Source organism: Heterocephalus glaber, unplaced genomic scaffold (assembly GCF_053883595.1).
Source record: "Heterocephalus glaber isolate CG9 unplaced genomic scaffold, H.glaber_assembly_v1.0 deba00001673, whole genome shotgun sequence".
In the NCBI taxonomy this organism is placed as follows: domain Eukaryota; kingdom Metazoa; phylum Chordata; class Mammalia; order Rodentia; family Bathyergidae; genus Heterocephalus; species Heterocephalus glaber.
Genome location: NW_028258410.1, coordinates 1,371,513 through 1,391,983, shown reverse-complemented (window position 1 = coordinate 1,391,983; position 20,471 = coordinate 1,371,513). Strand labels below are relative to the sequence as shown.

Genomic DNA, 20,471 nt, shown 5'->3' with positions numbered 1-20,471 from the left:
TGCTCATAACCCAATTTTCTTCACTGCCAGGGAAAAGTTTTCTCCATGCTTTGGTTATGGTACTTGCTTTTATCATGATCCAAACCATAAATTAGCTCTAAGGAAGGGAAATTTTGATCAGGCATCAGGAGCCCTCCTCGTTCAGGAAAACAGTTTCGTGTGCTCAGTCTGTCTGTCTGTCTGTCAGGTACATTTTGGGGTTAGGAGGCACATTTCAGCTGTGGCTATTTGACCCTGTAGCCAACTATGTCTGTTGCTCTGATGCTGCTGTTATGAACTGCAAATACTCCAGTTTCCTTCCAAGACTATTTTCCCATGATCAGAATAAGTGCTTTGTTGTTCTCAATTTGTATGTGTTGCTCATCAAATGCACATAACTAATGGGTTTAGACCACAAAAGTTGTCTGTGATGGGGGGGCGGGTGGCAGTGAAAGCTCACTGTTTTTTTTTTTTTGGTACCGGGGATCGAACTCTCGTCCTTGCGCTACTTTTGAGACCCAAAGTTAGAACCCCGCAGGCATAGGTGCTGCAGCCCAGGACCCCAGCCCACCTGCGCGCACCTTCTGCTGTTGGCGGGGCTAGCACACTGCTTCGCGGCACTGGCACAACCCAAGGTGGGGTGCGTGGTCAGGGTGCGGGTCAGGGTGCAGGAGTCAGGGTGTGAACCGCAGCTGCCCCCTCCAGCCTTTGCTTCAATACACGTGCTTTTACATTTTAAAATGTTTTCTTTTTAAATTTTTAAATTTAAAATTGAAATAAAATTTTTCTAAAGTATTTTATTTTTATGCAAAAATTTTTATTTGTATTTTTCATTTAAAATAATTTTAAATGAAGCTTCCCCCTCGGGCTGCCCCGGTCGGCGTCACCCCTCCACATGCCGGGCACCTCGTGGCCGCGCTGGCTTCTCCGGGCCCTGGAGAGGCCAAGTTGGGTGCTTGGCGTGGGGCGGTGCTGAGCGGAGAGGAGACCAGTCCCCCTGGGACACTGGGGCTCCGCGGGTCCCCGATAGGAGCCAGGGCTGGGGGGTCACCAAGAAGGGAAGTGGCAGGAAGGGCCGGGCCTCTGGCCTCAGCGCTCAGCCCCAGGTCAGCTCGGGCTCCTCAAAGTTAAAGGGGGAAAGGTTTATTTAGTTCACAGTTTGTAGAAGTTTCAGTCCATATTTGGCTGGCTCCAAGGCAGAGTGGATGGCAGACATGCATCGCAAAGGAGAAACAGTTCATGGCACACACAAGGTAGCAAAAGCAAGGGACCTTGACAGTCTTTCTGCCCCTTTTATCTTATCCAAACTAGTTAATCCTAGTGCCATTGAGCCTAGCATTACACCATGAATCAGTTCCAGCATCACACTCTCTCTATCCAGGCACCTCTGAAAAAGCCCCATTTATGACCACATGAGGTTTTGGGGCGACATCTAAACACAAGGCATAACAATGTTCATTTCGTCTGGTCAGAGACAAGATATGGAAACAATCTAAATGTCCATGGATGGATGAATGAAGACTGTATTATAGTTATATACTACACTATAGAGTATAGTTATTATATACTATCTATGTAACTACAGAGTATAGTTATATACTATACAGTAGAGAGCCTTGAGAAAGACAATTCTGTCATCTGAGATAAAAGGGATGAACATCTTGGACATTTTGTTAAGAGAAAGGACTATGTAAGGTGGATAAAATAACAGGATATTTTCTGGATGAATCTTTAGAAAGGAGAAAGTTGCTAATGAGAGGAAGAAATGATCAGAACGTTGCCTTCTTGCAGACAAGAGGAAACTTGAGAGAGCACAGCGGAGTTTGTGGCTTTAGACAGTTCCAGAAGGTTTATAGAAGGAACAGAATTCTAGACCTACAGAGAAATGTTCTCAGTTTAAAGAGCTCACAGGAGAGTCAGGTCATGAATTTAACTGAGAGCAGTTAGTGTGATAGTGGGGAGATACAGGGTTAAACTCTGTGCAGTTAAAGATGTACACAGTCTATTAATGTTTTCTATGTACATAAGCAAATCAACAAAATCCCCAGAACACGCTGAAATTTGGCAAAACTTGGTCTGGCATTTGACTTGACCACCATCTAGTGGCACAATTATGTAAAGGTTGCATTAATAATAAATGCTGTTAATATGGAAATTAACAGTAGCCATCAACAGGGTGGTCCTAATTGGATAGAGATTAGAATGCGTGGTTTGTTCCAGTAACAACTTACAAAACGAAATCTGAGGATTTGTAATAGCATTGTCTTAGCTTATATTTCCACAGACGTGATAAATTTCCCCTTTAAAAAATGAATTGATAGCTTTCTGAATAAAATGCTTTTTCCATTCAGGTTCATTCTGTGTCTCCATTGTTCCGTGAAATATCTGAACAGTGCTGTGTTTCAGTTGAGAGTAATATAAATGGCCTATGCTTCATCATCCCCAATAGATTTCAAAACACAAAATTTCTCCCTGTCATACCTATTTTAGAAATTGTGGTTCCCATCAGTTTTCACGGAACAGATTGTTCGAGTCATGCTCATGGAATCATCTTCACTCAGAGCGTGTTACAGCTCCAGGACTGCAGGCTGGCCCATTAGCTTCTGTGCATGGAGAACAATGTTTCCAATTTCATCAGCCAGGGTGGGTATCTAAATTGATGGAGTTCTCATAGTTTACTGTTCTTTCTTTAAAATAGGACCAGGGATTTAGCTCAGTGTTGCCGCTGCCTGTCTCACAAGCACAAGGTCCTGAGTTCGATACCTGGTACTGAAAAAAAAAGATAATACCATTTTGACAATTTGATGCTATTTATAATATTTCACAAGGCTTTAGAAAACATAAGTATCACTCAATTGCACTTAAATGTAAAATCCAAAAAGCTGAACTGGGAAGCAGAGAGCAGATGGTTTGGGGGGCCCCTGGGAGATCAGGTGTGGCCTGTGAAGTTGGAGATGATGGACAAAGGATGGAAATTTTCAGGAAAACAGGAGGAAAGCTGTCTCAGCCTGTGGGTAAGTCAACAGAGACCCTAGAGGAGGGGTGAGAATGAGAAAGGACAGGGGACACGAGAGATGGAGACAAGACAGGTTTCTGATCAAGTCTCGTTTATTGCGGAAGCTGCTACAGCATATATACCGTAGGGCTAGAGGGAGGAAGCAAGGGGAGGGTACTGGGGCTACTTCCTTGTTGCCAGGTAGACTTGCAGCAGGCTTAGACATGCCCATAAAAGGCACTCAAGAGTACTAGCGGGGGGAGGGACAAGGCCCCCCACAGGTCCTCCCTTTAAAATTATAATTATAAGAAAGGCATCAGGAGAGCCAAGCCTGTGGGGGCTGAGCCTGTCTTGGGTCAGAGCAACATACGTGTCTGCACCGTGCGCCTTACCCATCATTGGTTAACCAGAGAATCAAGGCTCTGGCACCTGTCTTAGGCGGCACACGAGGGCTCTCTCATTGCATGGCATGCTTGCTCAGTTGCCCGTCATTGGCTTGCCAGCCCACTCACCAGGTGGGGCAAGAACACTTCGCCACGGCAAGGACCTAATCAATGGTCTGGCATTCGTCCTGGTCAGCCATTGCCAATCTATGATAGTAGACCTGTATGGGTGCTGTTTTTATTGTCTCTACCCAGGCTCTAAGGAAGGCCATGATTTTGTTGTATATTATGGGCCCCAAGGAAATGAGCAGAAGTAAACCCAATAAGGGTCCCATTAAAGGGAGGAGATAAGGGAGGAAACCATTGAGGCCAGTCCAGAGGGGATTTTGGGAGAATTCTTGTTGTTGTCTGTTTAGATCTTCCTGAAGTTCGCGAATTTTTTTCCTGATGATCTCAGATTTATTGGCATAGAAACAACAATGTTCATTTAGGGCTATGCAAATCCCTCCTTGTTTTGCTGTGAGGAGGTCCAGGCCCCTTCTATTTTGAAGGACCACCTCAGCCAGAGAATCGATCTGATCTTGTATATCTGTAACAGTGTTGGAGAGAGCTTGAACATCATTAATCAACTGGTTGGATAATTTGGCATAGGAGTGTAACACCACACTGACGCCAGCAGAGCCAGTGGCAAGGGCGCCAGACACCCCTAGCCCCAAGAGCAAGGGGACCAGTGAGACGGCCCTTTTATGTCGCCCAGTGATATAGTCAAAGCTGGGCAAGGGCACTGGCTCATCTCCAGGAATAAGGGAGATGTCCGGGAGGACAGTCGCCACCATGCACAGCCCAGTCCAATTAGTGGGGAGGGAGGTGAATACCAAGCTCCCTCCACAGATGAGCATGTCACCCGGGGCAGGGCAAATGGCGGCAGGGCCATTAAGCACTACCGAGCAGAGAGAGAAATTTTGGACTCCAACACATATATCGAAGCTATTGTTGTGGCCGGAATTTAGATAACAAACTGAGGCATTGAACTGTACTGGCTGGACCCTGAAGGGTAGAGAAAAACTGCAATTGTAACTAGAACTGTTGGCATAGTCAGTTTGGTCGACAACTGGCAAGGCGAGGGGCAGGGGTGTGCCAAGGGTCAAGCATAGCCAACAATCTGCAGCAAAGGCTGGGTTAGATGTATTGATCGAATGATAAGTGGCCTCCAGGACACTCAGGGTTTGGGCGTCAGGGTCTGGGCCTCGAGGTTTGGGAAGGGCCAGTGGATGATAATTTAGGGAGGGGTACATCTCTTGGATGATAGTCTCCAGTTGTTTTGTATTTGCTCTTCCCTTAGCTGACCTGAAGGCCCGCCACCATCAGATACATGAATTGGGGCCTGTGGTGGCCAGGAACAGCAACAGACCATGCAACAGATTCAGGGATGTCATCTTTTTAACCTGTAAGCAAAATTTCATCCTGTGATGTAAACAAGGCTGGGCTGTAGATAAGAGAGTTAGGCTAACCTGATTAAGCTTTTGAAGATAACCAATGTGGACATACTACAATAACATATTCAGAACTTAACCAATATAAACATTTTGTAACAACATATTCAGTGCTTAAATATCAAGGACAACCAATACAATCAATTTATAACATATTTAGATAATATTCACTGTGCTATGTCTCCCATAAGATTATATAATATAAAATTTACTAGGGGGCCCCTTTAATGAATTAAGACCAGAATAATCATTTTCTGGGTGGCCACTTCTATATTCATCAAAGGGAGTTCCCATCTATAATCGTTTTGACAAACAATTAAGAATATATATCTTTTTATTTTATAACTGTTAATTGCAATTTGATTGTTGCGTGTGGGTGACAATGCACGTCACTTTCATAAAATAAATTTCAGTGGTACTTTGATCAATTAACAACCTGGGAAGGAAAGAATGTCTTTAATTTAATAATATTTATCTATAAGTCAATTTAACAATAGGCGAATATCCTTTGAAAAGGAAGGAACATATTGAGCTCAACTGTACGAACACAAACAACAGACAATAGACAAACATATGAGACAGTGTATAAAATTAGGGTGCACTCAAATATAACTGGCCAAATTGAATTATACTATTCTCTTTATGATTATTAGATTATAATTGTAGGCGCCATTGTTAACTGGTTGAAATTGGACAATGTTAGGTCATCGGCATTATCAACACGCTTATCACCTTGTTTTACTAAGCGTTCTGGAAGCCACCTGGCTGACTTCATTTACTTGGAGTAAACACACACTGACCCTCAGCCCCAGATGAGTACGGGGTCAGACCCATGCCATGAGTGGTCCAGGGGGTCTCTCCACATCACAGAGGCAAATTGTTTTTGTGTCTCTGGTTGCCAGAAATGGTTGGCTGCAGATAATCCTTTGGCATCCAAATTTAAGAAGTTAAGAATAAATAGTGCATGTGATATCAGGTTTCTAGGTGACCCCTTGATAGGGTACCATTCCCCTCTTTTTATTTTATCTAATGTAATTTTGAGTGTGAGGTTGGCTCTTTTTATAATGCCTTGTCCCTGTGGATTATATGGGATTCCCGTTATGTGTGTTATTTTTAATTATTTGTAAAACTTTGAGAAGCCAGAACTGGTATAGCCTGGACCAGTGTCTGTCCTAATTTGTTGTGGACATCTAAGTACTGAGAAGGCAACTAGAAGGTGGGCAATGACATGTTTAGTAGCCTCCCCGGATTGTAGGGTGGCAAATACAAATCCACTATATGTATTAATGTTGACATGTATATATTTAAGATTTCCAAATTTAGGGTAATGTGTGACATCCATATAGTGTATAACATACATTTGGGCCCAAGATTTACATACGGCCTGAATAGCTGAAGCTACAAAGGACTGGCTCAATGGGCTGCACAATACCTGTAGAGTGTTTACCCAACCCTTTGCCTGGAATGTACCCATTTTTAAACATCTGCATAGTGACAGTTTTATTAGGGCTAGAAATAATCATCCCCATTTGTGATAATAGGTCTCTCTCCCATAGATTAATGGGTAACCCTGAGATGATATAAGGTTGAATGGTGCCCTGATTACCATCTTGGTCTCCCCAGGTCAGATCTTTGGCACTTTGTTTAGGATTTTGACTCTGACCTATACCCCTGAGATGGGTGAGGGTGTCTTTTAATGGCCACGCCTGAGGCCAATTTTTTTCCTTGATGATAGTTACATCAGCACCAGTGTCTACCAATCCAGAAAATTGTCTCCTATCTAACCACAAGGTCATGAGAGGTTTTTGGGCTGAAAGCATCTCCTACCAGTAGACATCCGCTGAGCTGAATCCCTGGCTGCCTCGGGCGTTGTTAAGAGCCTTATTAGAGGTAGAGAGAAGGGGAAGGAGTAACAATTGAGCAAATCTTCGGCCTGATTGAATGGTGTTAATGACTTTGGGGGAAGAAACCATAACTCTAATCTCTCCGGAATAATCACTATCAATCACCCCCGGGTAGATCAGCAGCCCATCTATAGTGCTGTTGCTCTTGTCTATTACAAGCCCAAAGGTTTCCTTAGGCAGGGGCCCAAAGACCCCTGTCGGAAGGGCCTGTACCCCCATTTCTGGAGTCAATACTGTGTGGGCGGTGGAACTGAGGTCCAGTCCGGCACTTCCCATTGTTGCTCTGAAGAGGTCTGAAATGGATTGTTGTTTGCTAGAGCAAAATTGAGCGCCCGTAAATTTGTTTGGGTGTGTGGGCCCAGGGCTGGCCCCCTTTCCCGTTTCCCTGGTCGGGGTTATGGACAAGCGGGAGGGGCCAGCCTTGAGCGTCAGTCATGGACTTGTATTCATTTGTCTAATGTCTCCCTTTATAGCATCAAGGGCAAGGCCCTGGAGGTATGCCCTAGGGGCCGAAGCACTAGGGGCCTGACATTCTTTGGCAAAAGGACCCATTGTCTCGCACTGGAAACATTTGTTACCCGGGCGGCGCAACAAAAACTGTTTGACTGTGTAACCCTGTATGGCGGCAGCCCTGGCAAGTCCCTGTTGGTAGGCGGTCCCAATTTCTGAGCAAAGGCGAATGTAACCTGAGAGATCAGTTTTTTTTATATAAGGGTGGATGGCGGCCTGGCAAGCAGCATTAGCATTTTCAAAAGCAAGCTGTTTAACAAAATCTGTCCCGGTTTTTGTGCTCCCAAAAATCTGACCCGCTGTTGTGAGCAGGCGGTGAACAAAATCCGGGAAGAGCTCATCAGGCCCCTGTCGGATATTGGTGAGAGAAGTCAATTTTTTGTCACCGATTTTAAAATGGCCATTGTGTAAGGTGCAATGGCCCTGTATTGAGCTGTGGCCGGTCTAAGTTTTTTAATAACCTTAAAATCGAAACCACTGTGGTGTCTCCACGCCTGTCCCTGTGTGTCAGTAGTTTCAGTTATGGGAAAGGCTTCCGCATTTTTAAGTTTCAGGGATACTCCCGACCCGGATGGCACCCTAGGGGCCGCCCCTCTAATGGCGGTCGTGGCTTAAGTTTGTCCTCTCTACGGACATTTTCATGGGCTTTGCCTGTTCTTAAGCCTTTGAGCTGGGCAATAAGTTCTTGATGTTCCTTTTCTAATCTTATTTGTTCTTTTAGAAATTTTATCTTGTCCCGGAGTTCCTTTTGGGGATCAACAACAGGAAATGTCAAAGCGGGCACAATGGGAGTGTTGGGTTCTGGAAGATAAGGAGGCGGACATTGAACTACGGGTGGCCAATCAGGATTGCGATATCTGGTTGCCTCCTCCTCAAGATTGGTCCAGTCAGCCTCCCCCGACCATTCTGTGGGAAGGGGGGGTTTCTGAAGTGTCAGAGGGAAGGCTACAAGGCTGGTTCCTCCTTAACAGGTGGGGTGGGGTCAGAGGCAGGGGCTGAAAGAGCAGAGGCGGAAGCTGAGGAGCTCCGAAGCTTTTCTTTAAAAGGCTTGGAAGAGGCAGAGCCCACCTGTAAACCCTCATCAATAACATTTTGTTTTTTCTTGTCTGAGTCATCGTTGCTATCAAAAGACATCAAGTCTTCTCCTTCATCCTTTGAAGGAGTCCCGTCCCACAGGGGCTCGGGCCTCGGCGCCATCTTGGCTTCCCGCAGGGTGTTTACAAACTCCTCACTCCGAGGGAGAGTGATCGACCCTTCCTTCGATCGGAGAGCTATCTCCCCGACCTGGATGGCTTGAGCCACCACCGGATCTTTGGTTTTTTGAGAGATAATGCCATTAATAAGATTCCAATAAGAAAATGCAGTGATCGGGACCTTTCCTGGTCCGCAAGTAGCATAATAATCCTTAAGGGCCTCCCCTACTCTTTTCCATCACCTCTCGTCAATGGTACCCTCGGCGGGAAACCAAGGGCAGAGATCTCTAATATAATCAAAAAATTTTAACAACTGTTTGACTGTAACCTTTACCCCTTGTGCCTGTAAAGTTTCTTTAAGACCTTGTACAAATAACTCATGCTGGCTAATGCCCTGTCCCATAATCGCTGCTCAACTCACCGAAGTGCAGGAAAGATGGCAGGTTCACGTCAGATGCAATCCTCTTTTTTCTATTTTATTTTATTGGGCCCCCGAGCAGCGTTCTTCACTGGATCCCCCCGTTCTCTGGCCCCACGTTGGGCGCCACTTGTCCCGGCCTGCGGGTAAGTCAACGGAGACCCTAGAGGGGGGGTGAGAATGAGAAAGGACAGGGGACACGAGAGATGGAGACAAGACAGGTTTCTGATCAAGTCTCGTTTATTGTGGAAGCTGCTACAGCATATATACCATAGGGCTAGAGGGAGGGAGCAAGGGGAGGGTACTGGGGCTACTTCCTTGTTGCCGGGTAGACTTGCAGCAGGCTTAGACATGCCCGTAAAAGGCACTCAAGAGTACTAGCGGGGGGGGGGGGGACAAGGCCCGCCACAGAAAGCATTCTGGTCAATTATTGCTCAGTGTGGTAGTTTAGTTAGTAGAGCTTATACAGCAATACCCTCAGTGAACAGATTCATTCAACAAAATTTTGCTTCTGTTTGTGAATCCACCTTGGATAGTGTACACAACCAGAATTGTGGAATAAATTAAGTTCGTGAACCAACACTGTATTAAAAAATTGGTAAAAGGATGAATTTTAAATGGTCTTACTACTGAGAAAGAATAAGTAGGAAAGGTATAGATACATTAATTAGCTTGCTTTAATCATTCCACAATTTATGCATCACAGTATACCTCATAAATATACAAAACATTGCTTCATCAGTTTAAAAGAAAAAATATTTTAAAATGACAATAAGCACAATAATTACCCTGGTTTGGGACTGCATTAAAAGGAATAGCATATTTAATTTGGGTATTTAAGATTTGGGATTTGAAAAATGCTGAGACGGAAATTATTTTATTTTATGATGAAATTTACAATTTATGATAAAGCAAAATGAATCAATATTGACATTTGCTCACATAAAAATTGTAATATTTGTATGCACATATTCATTCAATTCTGGCAATGTTCTTTATTCCATTTGGTAGTACAATTTTCTATTTTGGAACTATTTTTCTTCTCAATAAAGGACTCATTGAAACATTTCAAATAGTGCTACTTGGTGCTCATGATTTCCTTCAGTTTTGTATGCCAGTATCACTTGACTTTGTCTTTGAAAATGAAAGATATGTTTGCTAAGAACTGCTTCTAGGCTGCTGATTTGTTTGGCTTTGTTTCTGTAAAGCTGCTGCCCCTCTCTCTCCTGGGTTGCACTTTTTCTTGTGGGAACCCCACTGCAATTTTTACCACACCAGTGTACTAGTCCGTGTTTGCAAAAGGACAGATTCAACGCAGGTCGCAGATTTACAAGGGCAGCTTATGGTGTTTGCCCACACGGTCAAATATAGAAGAGTGCAAGGGATCTATCTGAGTGCTACAGATCCGAGGAATCCTCCAGGGGCCGGGATCCCAAGGCAATGTTCCAGGCAAGTCTGCAACAGGAGGCCGAGGAACCTGCACAGAAGACGGGAGGATATGGACCGGAAAGTCCATGGGCTGGCACTGGCAGGCTGAAAGGCCCATGCTGGATGCTGAAAAATCTGCACCAAGAACCAGGAAACGACATCTAGGGTAAAGGTGAAGGCCAGAGCTCCCAGCTGATGTGCCAGGGCCAGAAGACGACTCTCAAGGGGAAGGCGAGGGCCGGAGCTCTTTCCAAGAGAACAGAGCCTCTCCACAGGAAATCAGCATTCAACCCCGCCTCCTGTTCTCCTTTGGTTCCATTCCCCAGAACCAGCTAATTCAGTTCAGTTGGGCGTCCCATGCTTGCTGACCATCACTTAACTAATTACCACAGGCAGTGAGCTGGATTGTCAACCGACTGCCTGACTGCCTGTAGAGCTGCTTAGGAGCTCAGTAAAGCGCACTTCCGGGGGTGTCTGTGTGTGTCACTGAAGTGGCCCCATCCACTCTGGCACTCTTGCCCTGCTCTGATCCCCACCTGCCATGAAATAAGCAGCTTTGTTCCACCGCTGTCTTGTTCCAAGATGTTGCTCCGTTAGAGCAAGGCAAACATGGACTGAGTCTTATAAAACCAAGAGCCAGACAAGGCTTTCTTGCTGTGAGCTGTGGGTGTCTGGAACTGGTCCTGCTAACTAATACAGAAAGTAGGTGCCAGAGAAGTGGGGTCCTTGCTGTAATTATATCTGACAGGTTGTTTCCAAGCCTTTGGAACAGTTCTGAGGCAGGAATTTGGGAAGATTAGGAGATAAGTGCTAGAGAAGCCCTAGAATGCTAGAGAAGCAGAATCTTAGTGGGATTTTCTTTTTCTTTTTTAAAAATTTTATGAATAATTAAAATCTCATAACAACATAGTTACTTAGGGTAAAAGACATGAACCAAGATTTGGGATATGAAAAATACTTAGATGGAAATTATTTTATTTTATGACAAAATTTACAATTTATGATAAGGCAAAATGAATCAATATTGACATTTTCTTTTTATTAAAAAGAAGAAAAACAGCTAATAACACAAAACTTCCTTTTCAATGAATGAAGATAAGCTAGTAATATAAATGAAAATTGCATATATATTAAAATGTTTGTGAAACAATGTAATTTGGAAAAGTATATGAACTTCCTACTTTCTACTTTTCTCTCTTCTATTTTGCTCATCATTTGTACATATATATATATAAATTCTATCTACATAAAATTTCTCATATAAGAGAAATGATACTTGAGCTCATGTGTCTGAATTATTTCACTTAACATTATGTTTTCAAGTTGCAATCATTTACCTATGAATGCTGCAAGTTTATTTTTCTTTATGGCAGTATAGTATTCCATTGTGCATAAATACTACATTTTCCCCATCTAGTCATCTGATGGTAGACATATATGTACTGCCTCCAAGATCTAACAGATATTTTTGATTGGTCAGAATACCAGAATGCTGATAAAATACACTTAGTTAATTCAACACTCAGGAGGTTTCAGAGAGAGAGAAAAAGAGAGGGACTCTTGGGAACTGGACTAGAGGCAATGCATCTTATATTTTGGCAAAGAGGTTGTCTATATTTTGCTCACTTCCTGAGATTTTTCTTGTCTTAGATAATTTTGGGTCACAGTTTCAGTCTGTGGTGGGCCATCTCTAAGACAGAAAAACCTTGGCAGAGGGAGATGGTCAAGGAAAAGATGCTCACCTATGTCAGGCAGCAAGCAGAGACTGAAGAGAAGAGCTGGAGATGAGAATAAACCCTTCAAGATCCTGCACTTATGGACCCACTTCCAATCAGGCCTCACCACCTAAGGGCACATTTGTGAATTGAATTCATCCCTGGATGAATCAACAGATGAATATAGTGACCTTGGGATCCAATCAATTTCCATACATATGAGATTTTGACAGGATTTTTGGATGTAAACTGTAACATTCCATTCCTTGCCCCCAAATACTGATGTCTATGTCATTATGAAAAGTTAATTGAGTTTTTCTCTAAGAGTTACCTAAGTCTTTAAAGTTCCAACATTGCTGAAAAGTCCAAGGTCAAAGTCTCCTCTGAGATTCAAGGCAAACTCAGAGCACTGTCCCCCTGTAAAAATCAAAATAAAAGTCAAATACTCCCAACCTACAATGGCACAGGGTAGACAATCCCATTTCAAAAGGGAGAAATGGGATAGGAAATAGTGAGATAAAAGCAAAACCTCAGGGGAAACATTAAATCCTATATCATGTCTAGTATCCAAGGGAAGTTGTGGTGAGTTCTGAACTACAAAGAGGTTGGGTAGATCTACTCCCACAGGGTTACCAGTTGCAGCCTTCATGGCTTCTTTTCCATGGTGGCTTCACTCACTTTCTGCAAATTTCCTCAGCATACATCCATATTCCTGGCATCTCCAAATTCCTAGATTCTTCACTGTGTTTTCAGTTACAGCCTCACAGCTTCAAACACTGCCCTCTCAGGGACACACTCCTTCACAGGCCTATTTCTGACATTTGTGTGAATGCTTCCATGATCCCATAAGCCTTGCAGTCTGCATGTCTGAGAAGTCAGCACTAGATAGATGACAGCAAGGTCTATGACAAGGTCAAGCAGTAGCCAGACTGCCTTAAGTCATAATTGCAGAGGCCTCTGAGTGCTGAAATGGCTGTGCCCTGTGCAATGAAACTAAGTGGGCCCTCTCCAGAAAGGAGGATGGGGCATCTTCTGCCAAATAAAAGTTTATAGTTTTAAACCCTTGAACCTGCAAAGGGTTGGGTCATGCTGAATTCTGAGATGCTTTCAAACCATCTTTCCTACTCCTTATTCAAAGTACTTGACTTTTTAAAAATGTTAATCTTTTCAGCAACCTTTCCTCCAACCTTTGCTCACCTGTGCTCCAACTCCACAGGCAATTTTTTTCATGGAAAATCTGTCTAAAAACTGCCAGCAGTACCCATGAACAGCCAGAACATTGGGCTGCCTTTCCTTGATTCATTGTCCCACTGTTCTTAATCTAAATCTCCTGGAAAGTAGCAGGGCATGCCATGGGCAAAATACAGACAAATTATTCTGCCATGACACACAGGACCTCTAATCCACTGGCCAGTGGAGTTCTTGTTCCCAAGTAAAACCTCCTGAGTCTGACTTTTACTATCTGTATTTCTTTCAGTACTTTGGTCTATTGAGCTCCAGCCAGAATCTCCAATCAAGTGCAGCACAGAGCATTCTAGGTCTTCTGTAGGTGGCAAGTCTTTCCAAAACCTGTGGAATCCCCTCCCCAGTTCTTCTGTTCATTACAAAAACTATACTGTAATAGGTATAGTAAGATCTTACCTCAACTAGATAGAAGTTTTTCATGTCAATCCGACTCCCAACATGACATTAACTGGGGAATAGCTGAAATTTTTCCCTCAAATTTGGAAACAAGACAGGGATGATACTCTAACCCCTCCTGTTTCATATAATGCTGAAAATTCTAGCCAGAACAACCAGGAAAGAAAAAGAAATAAAAGAGATATGTGTATAAAAGGAACAAGTCAAAAAAACATTATTTGGAGAGGACATGATCTTCTACATTTAAGAATGAAAAGTTCTACCAAAAATTTCCTAGAATTATTATCCATGTTCAGTACTATAACAGAATACAAAATCAACACCAACAATGAACTCACTGTGAAAGAAATTAGAGAGACAATACCAATCACAATAGCACTGTATAATAATTATAATTATATTGATTTATCTCTTTCCTTTCTCTTGTTAGATTGTCTAAGGGTTGTCTATTTTGTTTATTCTTTCAGCGAACCAGCTCTTCAATTCAATATTATTAGTACTGATTTTTAAGTCTGCATTTCATTGATTTTGGATCTGATCTTCATAATTTCCTTCCTTGTATTAGCTCTGGATTTAGATTGTTCATGCTTTCCTAGGACCTTGATGTGCACATTTAGTTTATGTGGGCTTGCTCTGTTTTATTGATAAGAGCATTCACATATATAAAATTACCTCTTATAAGCTTTTGTTGTGTCCCATAACAAGAGTATACACATTCTTTTCACATAGAGGTTTCTTCTTACAATGAAATTATATACGTGCAATTCTTAGATTTCCAAACCATTTTATCATCATTTTAAATTATACTTTATATTATTGTTTTCTAAAATTAAACAAAACAAAAATGTAAATGTACTACTCATATCAAGAATAAATTATTATCAATAATTAAATTCATTCTAACATTTTCCCTATCCTCACACCTGCAAGAATAAACACTATTCTGACTTTAGAAATGAATACAATTATCTTGCTTCTGAAAAGAAAAATATCTTTTCCCTCTATGTATACTTTTAGTTTTACCAGTTTTGAATTTTAAATAATTTAGTGTATTACACAGAAACCTTAAGGGTTTCTTTTATTTTTAATAAAAAAGAAATAACTACCAGAGTGAAGAGACAATCTACAGAATGGGAAAATATTTTTTGCATGCTATCCTCTAACAGAGCCCTACCATGTAGTACATATAAAGAATTCAAAAAATGATACCTCCTCAAAATAAAAGACCCAATAAAAGTTGCAACTCAAAATGAATGATCACTCCTAGAAGTAAAAATAGTCAATAAATACATGAAAAAAATGTTCAGCATCACTGGTCATTGGATAAATGCCAATTAAAACATCAATGAGATTCCTTCTTGCTTCAGAACCAATGGTTACCATAGAGAAATCAAATGATCATAAGTGCTGCTGCTGAGGCTGAGAGGAAAAATGAAACCTTTATACATTGTTGGAGGAAATATCAACCACTATAGAAAAAGTATGGCGATTGATAAAAAAAAAAACTAGAAAAAGAACTTCCATTTGACCCATCTATTTACCTTCTAGGTACCATCCTAAAAGAATTAAAGACCTGAAATTCAAGTGATGTATGCATACCCATATTTGTAGCAGCACAGTTTATAAGAGTTAAATCTTGGAAATGATCTATATGCTTATCAACAGATTTATATATAAAGAAAGTGTATTTACACACAATAGAGTACTCCTCTGCCATAAAGAAAGATAAACTTGAGGCATTTATAGGTATATAGATGCTCCTTGAGACCATAGTATTAAGTGAAATAAACAGACATGTTTTATGACAATGATTATGTTCTCATTCTAGTCTGTTTTCCAGTGTTTGATCAGTTTGTGGGACCTGAGACATGCAGCTGCATGCAGTGAAGAACTCAACAAGGGTTGATTTAATCTTTAATCTTTTCCAAGGTACAGCCCTGAACATGGAAATGTCTACATAGAAATGACATGGAAGTAGTGATTCCTCCGGGGGTGTAAGTGTAGTGTAACTGACTTAAGGAGATCTGGGTCCTGTAAAGGAGAGTCTGGAAGGGGAAATCTTCTGAAACACAACATAGAAGCAGAGAAGGAGCCACCTGATACTCATCTATTTCCATCTTTTCTGGGTTTCTTTTCTTGCAGCTCCTCTCTATTGGCTCCAACAACAACACATTGTTCATTATTGTTTCCTCCATTGTAGCCATCATACAAGGGGCACCTCATGTTTGGGAAATTTAAGTAAGTACAGTAGTTGCCAGGACATGTGCTATATCACAGGTGCTGTCTTTGTCTCCAGACCATTATAATCCCTTTTTTTGTGTTTGATTCCTTTGAGAACCTGATGAAAGTTGTAATTACTTTTCTAGAGAAAAAAATTAAGATAGAGTCATACACACAGACACCCACAAAACTGTGTGGCATGGCAGGAGGATATGAAAAATGTGAAGATTCTCTTTGCAAGCCTTAATGGCTAGGGATTCATGGATGTTTTAATAAATGCTTGCTAAATATATATTATAGGTATAGCCTCATGTCTTGTGTGGTGTGTGGTGCTATACAGAGCATGTCTTCACTCCAGATCCCAATGCTGATTCAAGTTATTTTAAATCAAACTCTGCTCAATTTTGTTTTGTTTTGGGCTGTTCTCTCTGGTGGTTTTACAAATTATGAGCATACTTATTGGTCTCCTATGCATGATAGATGATAATCATGTGAGTGTGCTTTAGAAACAAAAAGTATTAAAATAATCAGATAAATAGTTTCACATCTTAAGGTATAACAAAGAATGTTTTATTAATAAACACTAAATCGCTATGTTGAACAAGTCCTTGTGTTTGGATCTGTGGAGAATAAAATATAACAATATACAGATTTCTATGGTTCTAATTCCAGAAAGGAAGTTAAAAATGTGCTCTCTGAATTGCACTTAGGCAATAGTATGTGAAATTATAGTTATAAGAAAACTATAAAGGAAGTCTTTTGAGAGCCACAGAACAAATTTTATTTGTCAAAAGAAAATCATGTGTAGCAAACTGGAGGTTACTTGGCTATTAGATTCTTAAATTTTCATGCAATTGAAGAAGCTAGAAATGGAAAGCCATTCTGGAAAGGAAGAGTATCATTGATTAAATATCTTCATGAAAGATTTGATGAAAAGCCACAATTATTAAGAAGTTAATGAAATGCACAACTATGAGTCTTAATTTATATTAAAAAATATATATGAGGGAAATAACCTTGTTCTAAATATGGACATTCTAACAGTACCGATAAGAAAAAAAGTTATACAGTGAAATAAATGACCAAAACCCTGGACTTAGAGGGGAAATATTATTATATGAACTTGCCTTCAAAGATGAATGTATTTTCAAGCACAGTTATTCCAGAATACATGACTGAAATGGGAAAGTTATTTTACTGTATTTTGGGTATCATGTTTATTTCTCAGATTATGGGAAGAGAATTAAAACAAGTGTCAATAAATATTTTGTAGACAGTAAAAGTTTATAGATTAATAAATAATTATTTTACCATAATGATTAAGGTATCAAGACTCAGTTTCCATATGGTTTAATATTTTTGCCAAAGATCAGGTGTTTTGGTGAGAATTTATTATGCCTTTTTTCTTGCCACCCCAAAAGAGAGTAACTGTATTACACATTCTCTGATAAAAGTTAGTAATTGGAAGTATGTTGAAGAGCAAGGAATGTTTTTAAAAATAAGAAAATAGAAATGAGGTATATGATGTATTACTATCACGGAATATTTATTTCTGTCCACTTGTATATATATATATGTTTTACATAAAACATTGTAAGTGTGTTTCATGGTACCAGCAGATTATTTATAGGATGTAGGAATTTCTTGGGGTTTTTTTTCAGTGTGCAATGTCTGAGAGAGTATAACATATATATATATATATATATATATATATATATATATATATATATTTACAAATATGCTATATACAACATATAATACAGATAATACATTTTATGGGGTTGGGGGTGGGCAACTTTATATCTATATCTTAAACCTTCAATGAAAGTCACAATATCCTTTTTGCACTTTTGCTACTTTATTATTATTTTTTTTAGCAAAAAAATTATTGGTGGAGCTGGAGATTTAGCTAAGTTGTGCCGCTGCCTGCCTTGAAAGCACAAGGTCCTGAGTTTGATCCCTGGTACCAAAAAAAAACAAAAAAGAAAAAAACATTTATTGGTACACTTTAGATATATAAAAATGTGGCATGAAACAAAATGCCAAACTCATCCTTCAAACTTTATTGAAAATAAAAAGAAAGAATGATGGAAACCATAAGTCTAAATTTTACATCCAATGAAATGTTGAAATTAATCAGAGCCATGTCAGAGCTAACAAGGGCTTGTGTTTGGAGAATGCTGTGGGAAAAAATGTTTACAACTTTATTTTAGACTGATGATGATCCTATGCAATGGTCATTCATACAATTCAAATGTCTCCAGTAATAAATACTTACTTTTTGGTTGAAAAATTCTGTAACGTCATGTGGCATATGGTAAATTAATTCCTTTTTTTTTTTTTTTTTTTTTTTTTGCAGACAAATCTCTTCACACCTACCCCTTTTTGTAATTCTCCAAACCGTGCAGCTGAATACTAATGTGACAGAGTTCATTCTGCTTGGGTTGACACAGGATACCATTTGGAAAAAAGATAGTGTTTATAACTTTCTAATTTTTCTACTTGGCAACATTGCTGCATAACTTGGTGATTATTGCTACCATCAAGTCCAGTCGGGCACTTGGGAGCCTAATGTACTTCTTCCTTTTCTACTTATCCTCATCTGACACCTGCCTCTCTACTTCTGTAGCCTCTAGAATTATCCTGGATGCGCTTTTGAAGAAGAACATAATTTCTTTCAGTGAGTGCATGATCCAAGTCTTTTCAGCCCATTTCTTTGGCTGATTGGAGATCTTCATCCTTATCCTCATGGCTGTGGAGCACTACGTGGGTATCTGTAAGCCCCCGCACTACACAAGCAACATGAACCGCAGGGTCTGTGCAGTGCTTGTGGCTGTCCCCTGGGTGGGATCCTGTGTGCATTCTTCAGCTCGAATTTTTCTGGCCTTAAGTCTGCCTTACTATGATCCCAATGTGATTGATCACTATTTCTGTGACCTGAAGCCCCTGTTGGAGCTTGCCTGTGTGGACACCTAAGTGGTCAACCTGCTCCTGGTGTCTAACAGTGGGGCCATTTGTACAGTGAGTTTTGTCTGGCTTATATTCTCCTGTGCAATCATTCTACGTTCTCTAAGAAAACACAGTGTTGTAGAAAGGAGAAAAGCCCTCTCCACCTGCATCTCCCACATCATCATGGTTGTCTTGACCTTTGTACCTTGTATGTTTATTTACACACATCCTGCTCTAACATTCTCCATGTATAAGATGGTAGCTGTGTTTTACATGATTGGGACACCTTCGCTCAATCCTCTGATTTACACACTGAGGAATGAAGAAGTGAAAAATGCCATGATGAAGTTGTAGAGGAAGAAACTGATCTCAGATTCAAGATGAATGGAAGTTGACACAGTTTTCATATTGACCAAAAAAAAAAAATACAAATGTTAACTTCTTAGAGTGACTTGAAAATAGTACTACCTTGAGGAATGACTGTTAATGCCTTCAGGAGAATAGGCAGTGTGAACACACAGGAAGTTCATGATCAATTATTTTGATGTGGAGAAAGAGCAGGAGGTGATCACATATATGCAAATCCACTTGCTTCACTGTTGTCCTCCTGTGTCTCTGACTCTCCACTTTCCTAATATCACCTGTTGTTTTCGTCTAGAGTTTTTTCCAACCTTCCCATTGCCTTCTGATATTTCTGTGCCAACAATGACTTGTCTCTATATATCTGAAACTTTTACCCAGAGCCTTGCATTTTTACTCCTTCAAATGGTTTCCTTTATTAGACATTGGATCTCATCATATTTCATCATAGACCATCCATTTATTGTTCTTGGCTCAGGATAAAGAACTAGACTAATATATTTATTTTGTGAAGGATTCATTTCAAAATGAATCCTTTTCTATTTTAAAAAGCTAAAAAGAGAAAAGTCCCAGGCAAGTTTATGTAATTTTCCACTCAATTCTTCAGATTGTTCTTTAAATTCTTTCCAAGCCTCTACTTAGACCCTTGTACAATAATGACAGAATACCATCCTTCTAAAGCAGTCTTTTGATATCAGGAAGACTACTCTTTGGTATTATACTCACTACATTATTTTATTTGTAAATTTCCATTTTACTCCTTAATTGCTACCTTTAAACTTTTGGAGAGTACTAAGGTTTCTCTTGAATCATAGAAATGATACTTATTTGTTTCTAATATGAAGTTATTATTTTATACCATAAATTGTTCAAATTGAGATAAAGATACAGCACTACAGTTCATGAACTTAATTTGTTCCATGATTCTTAGAAAGATGGCCACTTTCCTGTTTGAACTTTGAAGATTCCCACGGTGGTGTCCATCACCCCAAGGTGAGTTCACGAACAGAAGCAAAATTTTGCTGAATGCTTCTGTTTGCGAGCTAAATTTTGTGCCAACACTTTTGATAGGACATTTGAATATATTAAATGAAGAATATGATATTACATTAGGTTGTTCTCACAGAAATACTTACACAACAAGTAAATATAAATTATTTTAGAGAGCTTTAAAAACAACTGGAAGATAATATATTGAGCAAGCAGATGATATTGGGATGAGAGGTGTATGTCTGAGGTGGAGATGGATGCTATATTTTGTTGCTATCCATCAGCACCACTAT

The 20,471-nt window shown here is 40.3% G+C and overlaps 1 pseudogene; it reads left to right on the top strand.

The window, feature by feature from the left end:
* The first annotated feature begins 828 nt into the window (after positions 1-828).
* Positions 829-19,182, top strand: LOC106008677 (olfactory receptor 4C16-like; annotated as a pseudogene).
* The last annotated feature ends 1,289 nt before the right edge of the window (positions 19,183-20,471 follow it).